Source organism: Papaver somniferum, chromosome 8 (assembly GCF_003573695.1).
Source record: "Papaver somniferum cultivar HN1 chromosome 8, ASM357369v1, whole genome shotgun sequence".
Taxonomy (NCBI): Eukaryota; Viridiplantae; Streptophyta; class Magnoliopsida; order Ranunculales; family Papaveraceae; genus Papaver; species Papaver somniferum.
The window spans coordinates 21,087,815-21,100,119 of record NC_039365.1 but is presented as its reverse complement, the minus strand read 5'-3'; the positions used below and the strand labels follow the sequence as shown (position 1 = coordinate 21,100,119).

The 12,305-nt window shown below is 35.8% G+C and overlaps 1 pseudogene; it reads left to right on the top strand.

Annotated features, from left to right (window-relative positions):
* The first annotated feature begins 520 nt into the window (after positions 1-520).
* On the top strand, positions 521-3,637 carry LOC113302307 (annotated as a pseudogene).
* Positions 3,638-12,305: the final 8,668 nt, after the last annotated feature.

Genomic DNA, 12,305 nt, shown 5'->3' with positions numbered 1-12,305 from the left:
CCGTCGTCGTACATTCACAATGTATGATCGTAATCCTTAATCTCATAATACAGTCTCAATTATCACTCAGTTATCTGATCTTGGATCATGTTTCAGGTGATGTGAAGTTGGGGTTTTCTGATTATCTTTTAAGTTGGTCAAGGTTGATGAAGGTTAGAAGAGTATCTTAGAAAGAAGTATCAAAATGAATTACATCATCTTTTAAAGTGCTCTTCATTTTTCTTAATCTTTTAAAGAATGCCGCCTGTTAGTCTTTCTTTTTTTCTGCATATAATATATTCTTTGGGATACGATTCATACGAACATTCATGGTATTTTCTTGCCCAGGTAATAAGACTGTATATATATTATGTTGTGTTTAAGATTAATTACTTCTTAAACACCCCCAAAACCTTATACTATAAACAATATAAAATCTTTGTCATGCTTTGGAAAAAAAAGTTTTTAAAAAAATATTTTATGGAAGTTATACAAGAATACAAAAAATTAGTGATTGAGCGGTGTACCTACTACCTACTCCACTGCAATTAAATAAACTTCTTGTTTAAAATTCCGAGATACAAAAATTAGAGAGTTAGGACTCATATTTACGGCGTAAATGTAAACCCTAAATACATATCCTATTAGAGAACTACTCTTAATATTCTAAAATCTTGACAGAAAATTCAGATGACTATGCAAAATATACCTTAAACATCAATCCTAATGGTAATGACATACAATTCATGCTTAAGTGTCCTCATTTGCCGAACCAGCGAGTAGGTCTGAGCTTAGAGTTTAATGGAGTAAACCAGGACTCAGCAAGATACATGACACCATCAGCGGAGTATAACTGTCTTTGGTAGTTGAATTTCACCGGAAAATCAGTTGAAGAAGATATGCTCTTGCCGTTGATTTAGACTTGTTTCAGTGTTTGTGTAGGATTTGCGAGAAAGAATAATACACCCCTCACGTGTTTGTCAAAAGACCACAGAGAGGAGAGAACTCTTGCACCATCTTTCAGCTGCTTGTTCTTCAACTCCTTCGTCAAGAATCTCCATCACCAGCTGGAAACCACCAACAACCCACCCATCACACAGGCATAGGATGACGGAACTAATGATGACTTCCACTATTAACTGGGAAAAAGAATCTTACCCAGTGTATCAAGATTTTCTAGCTCTTCCTTTCTTCGCTCTCTTCTTCCCTTTAGTCAGATTTTTTCTTGATAGACTCATCTTTGAGAAATTAGCAAGGCGGGTTATTCTTGGACCGGGGTTTCAGAAGATTGACATTGAAAAGGATGATGACAGGAGAAAAAAGGTTTACAAATATAAGGAGTCAGCATGGAAACTGGTTTATTATCTTTCAGCAGAGTTTCTTGCTTTACTTGTTACCTATAATGAGCCATGGTTTTTGAACACTCGCAAGTTTTGGGTAGGACCTGGGGAGAATCAAATCTGGCCTGATCTGATGTTAAAACTTAAACTAAAAGGATTATACATGTATGCTGGAGGGTTTTATGCATACTCGATATTTGCTTTGATGTTCTGGGAAACAAGGCGTAAAGACTTCAGCGTAACTATGGTTCATCATGTTGCAACACTCATTTTATCGTGTTATCTTACATACTCAGGTTTGCTCGGGTTGGTTCGGTTGTTTTAGCTCTTCTTGATGGGAGTGATGTGTTTTTGGAAGTTGCCAAAATGTCCAAATACGGTGGCTTTGATAAGATGGCTGACCTGCATTCCGCGCGTTTGCGTTGTGGGTGGCACTTCGCATTCTTTTTTATCCACTCTGGATCCTTTGGAGTACAAGTTATGAAGTTATCCAGATGTTTGATCATAATAAGCACCCAGTGGAAGGACCCATCTATTATTATGTATTCAATACGCTTCTTTTCTGCTTATACGTTCGTCACATCTATTGGTGGCTGTTGATACTCAGGATGATTCAGGCACAATCCAAGGCAAAAGGTCGGTTGACCGATGATGTTCGGTCAGATTCAGAAGGTGAAGAAGATGAGCACGAAGATTAATCCCATAATCAAGATTGACAAGCTCCAAATGCACGCATCTGACGATTGAAAATTTCTTGCATATAGAACATAGCGGACTAATTCAACAAAACAACTTACTCATAACTGGAAGAGGTTAGTAATTACAGGTCTGATATACCAAGTGAAACAGATAGCAACAAGCAGAGGTATTTTACTTGTGTTTGGCCATTACAACTATCTTAGTTTATCTGCTGTTGTTCATTCACAACTAATACTGTAGATATAGGAAATTTGAAGATATATATAATGTTTATTGTAATAGGTCAGTCAAACATTGTGTCTTATTGTGCAGGACATGAGTTCTAATGTCATGATCTTTTTTGTGACTGCCAAATTTGGCATATCTGACAACTGCATAATCCGAACTAGCTTAGCCTGTGAGCAACATGGGTGCTGCCAAGCAGGGCCATAGGCTGCTGGTTTAATTTAGCTTAGTAAACCATGTTGAAAAAAAAAAGAAAAAAAAGAACCATGTTGAAGTGGTACTGTAAGGCCAGATTAATTTGAAAGCTTGTGAAAAGGTCTTGCATTAATGCTAAGAAACTAAACGCTAGCTATCAGGTTTTGTACACAAGTTTTTGGCATGGTAGTAGTTCCAATTGATCTAGATTGCTGGTAGGTAGCCGTAGTCATATGAACAAACTAAACATCTAGTAAATATAATACACTGTCATGATTTTGATCTTAGAAAATCGCTGTTACAACTTCAAAGATGTTCAGTATCCCTCGGATCAAATCAAGCCTCTGGAATGCATTTTTCTTCTAGCCATACTCCAAAGTTGAAATCCACCCATATACTCAAAGATACTTGCACGAGACTGTTCATTGATTCATGCAGAGAGACAGTTGAAAATGGTGCTCTCACTCAGACCCCCAGGAACCAGAAACTTCTTTTCGATCCTATACCCCAGCTGTTGATGATAAGATGGGGATGAACACGTTGTCTTCTGGAGATGGCCGCTGCTTGTCTCTCCATTCTTCTACGTCTAACATACTCTTCTGAGATGTAAACATCCATGCTTCAGTACAATTAGATGATACTATTTGTGTGTACTTTTGTTGCCAAACTTATTGAGACTAAAGCAGATGAAAATTTTTTTGTTGCTATGTTGAATCTGAAGAGTGCTGAAAGTATTTATAGAAAACGTGTAGAGAGATTTTATGGGCATCAGACCCATGTTTTGCTAGATTAAAGTTTAAGGAGAAAAAAGCCAAGCTTTCCAGTTTTGAATCTGAAAACTTTCACCAGGTGTCTGCCATTCCAGGTTTTGAAACTGGTTTAGGACATGTCTGTGGGTTCAACTGATTGACCTATATTTTTTGTATGCATCTACCAGTAACTCATGCAAAGCATCTAGTCTGACAAAAGAGTAGAGAATCCTGAGTTTATAAAAAAAATTGCTCCATTTCAGCAGATGAGTGCCACTGTGCATTCACCAGATATTGTGATTGATGTCATGGATTAGCAAAAAGACCATGAAGAACCCTGACCATGAGTTAGGTACCCCATCATACAGAGCTCAATTGTACATTGATTTTTGATTGCTGAGTGTATAATCGCCAAATCATATCAAATCATGCTTGTTTGTCTTCATTAAATGTGGCAGAATGAGAAGAAATAAATCAGATTGTCGAACAACTAAGATTAATATATGTAACAATACAATAAGCAATCGCTAGAATCTGCGATGCATAGCAGGAAGACACCCCCTAAACAAACCATTGCCTCTAAAACACATGCTCAGGACTAAGTTATGAACTACTGAGTCAAAAAAAAAAAAAAAAAGAGTACACATTAAGAATTCATCGATTTATGGACAAAGACAGTTAAAAGTGGTAGAGTATTTGTCACTCAGCAGTACCCCTGGAACCAAAAACTTGTTTTCCTTCCTGCAACCCGATTCTTCTTGATGAGATGACGGGGTTGTCTTCTTCTTAGTTCTCTCCATTTGGTCTAATCTTTTGTAGATTGCCGCTGTTTGTCTCTCTTTTCTTCTGCATGTAACATACTCTTCTGAGATATGAACGTCCATGGTATTTTCTTGCCCAAGCTGGTAATACTATTATAAGAATTGAGATAACTTCCTATCACCGCGTGCGGAAAACGATTGTTCGCAGTAACTAAACAAGACCTATGTCTCAAATAAGAGCTGACAACCTCTTTAAATAGGCAAAGATCATAAACAAATCCTACTAAATCTCTGAAAGCATATTCCTAATGGAATTAGACTTTTGAGCAGGAAAAACTCTTATTAGAAACTTTTGAAAGTAAACCTAAACCCATTGTATTTCTGATTCCCAGATAACAGGTTTTCCTATTCCCGAAAGAAATAGGAAGTGTAGAGAGAGGTTCTATGGGCGTTAACCCGATGTTTTACAGATTTTAACAGGTGTCATTTGTGACTGTTGGGAATTTGTCCGTGGTGTTATGCATGTGTCATTTCATTACCTTGGAAATGTTTCATTAGTGCCGAACATTTTTTAATAATGTGGGTGGTTCCATTTGAGCACATGGAGGTGCAACCAAGTTTGCTTACATGGAATAAAGTGGCCAACAGTTTGAACTCATAGAGGGCATTTCAAGGCGCGACACTAAACACAAAAAATGCGGCGTGTTTATAAGACCAGGAAACGAAGCAGTGAGATTGAAAACTACCGAAAGTACCCCCACCTAAGTTATGGGGCGATGGAGAATTCTAAGTTCTAAAAAATCACATGACAGGCAAAATATACCATAAACATCAAATCTTGATGGTTTTCAAGCATGGCCTTGGCCCTGCACTACAGCAGGGCCTGACACACCCCTAACAAAAAGAAAAGCACTAGCAAAAAAAAATACATAAATACTTGCATCACATCTATAGCGCGCTTAAATCCAATTTCGCTTTTAATTTCTGATTTTCCCGAAGTCGAAGTTAGAAGCAGAAGACAGAAGCAGAACTATTTTGCTTTACAAAATATTAACTTTTTGGTTTTTAGAAGCCGTTTTGATTTTTCGACTTCTAAAAGTCGAAAATATACTTTTTATGTGTTATCCAAATAGGTTGATAGATTTTGTATCATGAGGCTGATTTTGGGTGACTGAACGTGTTGGAATAATTGCTGATTTCACACCTGCAAAACAAGGGTTAAACACGAAAAACTGGATTGCGGCTGAGTCACGACCAGGTCAATCTCTTTAAGACGTTTCGCGGCTCTGCCTTGAATTTTGATTGGGTATATATATATAAATAATATATATATTTAATTATTTCGGAAGCGGGGCCTTGGGGGTCTTGGGAGGTCTCTTGAATTTGGAAAGTTCTTTTCACTATTTTTTTGAAACGTCTTTTACTGCCTTAATTACGTGTTTAAATAGCATTGATTCGGATATAATTATACTACCGTTTTGACTGTTTCATTTGTGGAAATTAAAACAAAATTTATTCTCATTAATTTCGTTTTAATGGCTTAGTTATAAAAACCAGTTTTGAGAATAGAGAAAATACACAACGTCCCCAGGATAAAACAGCCGAGAAAAAACTCTTGGCGATCTCTCACGCACACAGTGAGAAATCGATCACTTTTACTCTTTATCTTGCTCAGAAAAACTTGGTCTCTTGATTCTTAGAAAAATAATAGTATAAAAACTTGTGTATTTTCTATATTCTCAAAACTAGTTTTTATAACTAAGCCATTAAAACGAAATTAATGAGAATAAATTTTGTTTTAATTTCCACAAATGAAACAGTCAAAACGGTAGTATAATTATATCCGAATCAATGCTATTTAAACACGTAATTAAGGCAGTAAAAGACGTTTCAAAAAAATAGTGAAAAGAACTTTCCAAATTCAAGAGACCTCCCAAGACCCCGAAGGCCCCGCTCCCGAAATAATTAAATATATATATTATTTATATATATATACCCAATCAGGGGGGAGGGATTTGATCCTAAGATCTCACCCTCAAGGCCCAAAATGCTTAACCACTGGGCCAAGCTTGAATTGTTGATAAAATATACAAAAAAATTATTTTAAAACATATATCCCAACAATCCCCCACTTATATTTTTAAAATCATTGAGCAAGATCCGTATAGTTATGTGCATAAACAAAGGTATCTTTCAATTTTGAACCTTTACATAGTATTAAATTCTCTGAACTCTGACATAGAGTGAATACATGTTTTTGAACTCTATGGAGAGAACAGATTACTTAATACACACACAACTATAGTAAGAGTAAAGTCCTAAACGTCAGCACATTACGGCTTTGTGCTTATCTCAGTTTCAATGAATGTTCTAGAGAACTGCCCATGTTCTCATAGAAAGCCGCCACACTTTCTCATTCACATAGTTGAATCTATCAAAGGTACTCATGTAGCTTGGTACCCCACTCTATACAGAGCCATAGACTTTATTAAGAGTTAAAGAACTCAACCTTAACCCGCTTCAGGATATCATGCCATGGGAAAGATGCATGATTCTATCTTCATATCATTTGTGAATCGTTATTCCCTTTGAACCTATTTTTAGGTGGATATTCATCACAAAATGACTCAATTTCTAGTGGGAAAAATTCTCATGCCTTTAGAGGTATACAATACCTTTTCTCTAGATAATCCTTTCGTCAAAGGATCATCTAAGTTCTCTTCCGACCTAACATGATCCACACGTACAACACTAGTTGTGAGAAACTCTCTAACTGTGATGTACTTTCGACACATTTGTCGATTCTTACCGTTATAAAAACAGTTATGTACTTTTGCAATAGCCGCGGTACTATCACAATGGATCATAATGGCTGGTATCGGTCTATCCCATACAGGAATTTGAGAAAGCAGGTTTCTCAACCATCATGCTTCTTCACTAGTTGCTGCTAGTGCTATCAATTCAGACTCCATCATAGATTGAGACAGAATTGTATGTTTCTTTGACTTCCAAGACACAGCGCCACCGGCAATATTAGAAAAATATCCACCAGTGGCCTTGGAGTCATCTGAAAGAGAGTTCCAATCAGCATCGCAGTATCCTTCAAGGACTGCAGGAAACCTCTTATAATGTAATCCTAGGTTAACGGTCTTTTTAAGATATCGCATAACCCTCTCAACTGCATTCCAGTGTTCCAGACCAGGACAACTGGTAAACCTGCATAAAACCTCCACTGCATATGCAATGTCCGGTCTGGTACAATCAGTTGCATAACGAAGACTACCAATTATACTAGCATATTCAGATTGTCTAACACTTTCACCAGTATTCTTAAATAGTTTAACACTAGCATCAAAAAGAGTACTCACAGGTTTACAATCAAAATAGTTGTACTTCTTTAAAATCTTTTCAATATAATGAGATTGATCCAAAGAAATACCATCATTAGTTCTAGTAATCTTAATTCCCAGAATTACACTAGCTTCACCCAAATCTTTCATTTAAAAGTTAGACTTAAGCATATTCTTAGTTTCTTCAACCACAGACAAGTTTGAACCAAAAATCAGCAAATCATCCACATACAAACAAATCATGATGCATGCATCGTTTTCAAAGTTATAGTATATGCATTTGTCACTTTCGTTAATTCTGAAACCATGTGAAATCATTAAATTATCAAATTTTTCATTCCATTGCTTAGGATATTGTTCAGACCATACAATGACTTATCTGACTTACACACTTTATATTCTTGACCAGGAACAACAAAACCTTCAGGTTGTTCCATGTAAATTTCTTCTTCTAATTCACCATTCAAAAAAGCTATTTTAACATCCATTTGATGAACAACAAGATTATGCATAGCAGCGACAACAATCAAACCACGAATAGAAGTCAATCTTGTAACAGGAGAATAAGTATCAAAGAAATCTACATCTTCTCTTTGTCTAAATCCCTTAGCTACCAACCTAGCTTTGTGTTTGTCTACTGAGCCATCAGGGTTCAACTTCGTTTTAAGTACTCATTTACAACCTACTGCTTTGCAACCAGGGGGTAAATCTGCTAGGTTCCAAGTTCCATTAATATTATGGGAGTCCATTTCATTATCTATGGCTTCTTGCCAAAAACCGAATTCAGGTGAATTAAGTGCCTCTTGAAGACTAGAAGGGTCTTCCTCTAGGGTATAAACTTCAAAGTCAGAACCATAGTCTGTCGCAATCCTAACCCTTTTTTTACGCCTAGGTTCAATTTCAGCGTCTCTAGTTTCTTCAGTTCTAGGTTCTTCTATTCTAAGTTCAGAACTTTTACTAGGTAGAGAACCCCCACTATTTCTAGATTTAAAAGGAAATTTATCGTCAAAGAAATCATCATCAATAGATTCAATAATAACTTTATTATTAAGATCAAAAAATCTATAAGCTTTACTGTTTTGAGCATACCCAACAAAAACACATTCATAAGCTTTACTAGCTAGCTTTGATCTTTTAGGATCAGGAATACGAACATAAGCCAAACAACCCCATACTTTAAAATAAGATACATTTGGTTTTCTGTTTTTCTATAGTTCATACGGTGAAATTTTTTAGTTTTTGAATTTGTAACACGATTCAAGACATAACAAACAGTCAACAAAATTTCTCCCCACCAATGAGGGGCAGCACCAGAACTCAACAAACATGCAGTCACAAGAGTAGTAAAAATACGATTCTTTCTTTCAGCTTTTCCGTTCATTTCAGGGTTATAAGGAGCAGTTTTTTCATGTATAATTCCAGATGATTCATAAATTTCAGTGAATGGTTTAGAATCATATTCAGTTCCTCTATCACTATGAAATCTCTTAATTTTCCTACCACATTGATTCTCAACTTCAACAATAAAAACCTTAAATTTTTCAATAGCTTCATTCTTATGACTTAGCAAGTAAACATAAGTATAATTAGAATAGTCATCAATAAAAGTCGTGACATATCTTTTTCCATTTCTAGTTAATATACCTTTATATTCACAGAAATCAGAATGCACTAACTCTAAAGGCTCAGATTCTCTAACAACAGATTTATGGGAACTCTTGGTTATTTTTTCTTGACTACAAGATTCACATTTTTCAAAATCATGCATGGATAGTTTTGGAATTAGACCTTGCTTGCTCATGGTACCTACTGATCTACTGTTCACATGACAAAGTCTAGCATTCCAAACATTAAAAGTAAACATCATATAAGAAGAAGATGCAATTTTATTCATTTCAACATTAAGCTTAAACATTCCATCAGCAGCATAACCTTTTCCTACAAACACTCTGTTTTTAGTAATTGTGTAAACATCAGATCCAGTAGTTTGATACATCCCAGCCTTGTTGAGAAGATAGCCGGAAACAAGATTCTTTCTCATTTCTGGAGTGTGGAGGACATCTTTCAGCATAATTGTCTTCCCAGAAATAAACTTCAGTTCTACCGTACCAGAACCTTTCACTATAGTGGTATGGGAGACTCCCAACAACACTTTTTTATTCTTGATTTTCGCATAGCTCTTAAATAGGGACCTATCAAAACAACAATGGCGTGAAGCACCACTGTCTATCCACCACCCATCGGTTCCACCAACCATGTGAATCTCTGGATCAGAAACCATGGAAATTATAACGCTTTCAACAGCATTAGCTTGTGCGTTATTCTTTCCTTTGTTATTCCTGTAATCCCTAGCCATGTGGTTTGGTTTACCGCAGATATAACAAAGGAACTCAGAATCAGAATTCTGAAATTTCCTTGATGGGTGTGGGTTCTTGTTTTGATTAGGATTTCCTTTCCTTTGGTTCTGGTCAGGTTTCATCGGTTTTTTCTTATGTTTCAAACTCGTTTGAGTCTGATTCTTATTGTTGGAAACGATAAGAATCTCTTCCTTTCTGTCTTGTTTTCGTGCTTCTTCTTCAACCCTGAGCTTAACAATCAAACTTTCAAGAGAAAATTCCTTAGTTTTATGACGCAAAGCATTATGAAAATCTTTCAAAGATGGGGGTAATTTATCAATCAATACAGATACTTGAAATTGTTCATCAATTTTCATACCTTCCGTCATAATTTAATGAGTTATTTTATGAAGTTCATGAGCCTGAGCAACGACTGATTTTTCATCCACCATTTGATATCTCAGGTAGCGTCTTACAGCATATTTCTTCGATCCGTCTTCTTCACTATAAAATGTGGAGTAATATTCATATAGATCGTCAGACAAAGCATTCAGAATATAGTTTTTACAATCAAAGTCATTATCACTCCATTTGTCATATGCTTTTTGTTTTTCTTCAGCAGTTTGGGTCACAACATGTTCTTCAGTTGGTTGAGGAGTTGCACTTGTTGCGTCTGGAGATGTTTTTTCTGCAGCTTCTGCATCTTGTGGATCAGTTGGTTTGATGGAGGTCACCTTCATATGCAACTTCATCAGTTTGAGGTAGAAAAACAACTTCAACTTCCATCTTTTGAAGTGAAGTCCTTCAAATTTGAACGACTTGTTGATATCAGCAACGATTTTTTTTCCAGATTCCACGGCAGAAAGATACGTCTTAAAATTGTTGGAATAATTGTTGATTTCACACCTGCAAAACAAGGGTTAAACACAAAAAAATGGATTGCGGCTGAGTCACGACCAGGTCGCTATTTTTAAGACGTTTCGTGGCTCTTCCTTGAGTTTTGTGCAAGCAGTCTCTCTTTGTCACAATGTCCCCAAGATAAAACAGTCGAGAAAAAACTCTCGTAGATCTCTCACGCACACAGTGAGAAATCGATCACTTTCACTCTTTTAATCTTGCTCAGAAAAACTTGGTCTCTTGATTCTTAGAAAAACAATAGTATAAAAACTTGTGTATTTTCTCTGTTCTCAAAACTGGTTCTATAACTAAGCCATTAAAACGAAATTAATGAGAATAAATTTTGTTTTAGTTTCCACAAATGAAACAGTCAAAACGGTAGTATCAAAGCCCAGCCTCCCGGAATAATTAAATATATACATATTATTTATATATATATATATATATCCAATCAGTAGGGAGGGGAATTTGATCCTGAAACCTCACCCTCAAGGCCCGAAATGCTTAATCACTGGACCAAACTCGAATTGTTGATAAAATATATAAAAAAATTATTTTAAAACATAAATCCCAACATAAGGGAAATTAATTCCCAATGTAACATGAATCTCATCTCATGATCCGATTTCAATATCGTTGAACAGATTTCAGATCAAAATTTTAAAGTTGAAATAATAAAAAGAAAAAACGGCCATATCGATCGATGATAGTTTTAGGGCAATATGGATTTTGCTTTTGAAGATCTATGTGACGAATGCGCTGTCAATGGCCACCATGTAGATATGTACAAAACTTTGAGTGATTCTTAGAGCCGCTACGTCATAGGATGCCCCGTTACCAGCTCCACGCTGTCGGCCACTTTATCCAAACCCGCGTACAAATCGAGTTTGCTGATATAAAATATTTTGCTTTGCTTTTCCGCTTGATATCCGCGTTGTAAGAGTGCAACCAATCACGGTTGGTGGTATGTCTAAACAACCGAAAAAGTGTCGAGATTAGCAAAGAGGGAATGTTGTGATGTCATTGGTGTATCTGATTGACGTCAATACCACGATTACCACTAATATTAAGAGCAGGATTAAAAGTTAATCTTTTAAACTTAACAACGCGTTTGGATATGATTTAGAAGTAATTTTTTGATTTTTAGAAGTCATGAATCATGAAATTAGTTTGTGTGTAAAATTTTAGAACGATTTCTGAAAACAAAACAAAAAATAAAAAAGGTTTTTTTTGGTAAAGAAAAATACTTTTGTTTCTGGTATCCAAGTATGCTATAAGAGTTTGCTTTTCCATTAATTTGCATGTAAGTTGCATATCCATCAACTGACTGTTGTTTCTTAAACAAAGATTAAGAAAGTTAGGTCAAATTATAGTACAAGTCAGTAGATTCTTGAATCTTAACTTTGATTTGAAACAAATTTTCTATTTATTATGGGATGTAAAGAGAAAAGGGATACCAGCCAACTAATGTACTCAATTAAGGACCAGCAAATCATGACCGCATTTCTCATCATCATTTTAGATTTTAAAGTTGCCAAATAATGTTTTAGTGGCTGGACCTATTGCCAATATGTCATGCATCACTCGCTGTATGTTTGGCCAACCAAAAACCTACCATTATTTCGTGTTCATTGGGACCAACTTGGTTTTGTTTATGTCGATTAGATACCGTAATGTAATGGGAATCCATTATTATCTAGTTATAGATAAACACCATTGTGTACTACAAAGTCGAATCCTAAGTTTTATAAGATGGGAATCAGTATCAAAAACA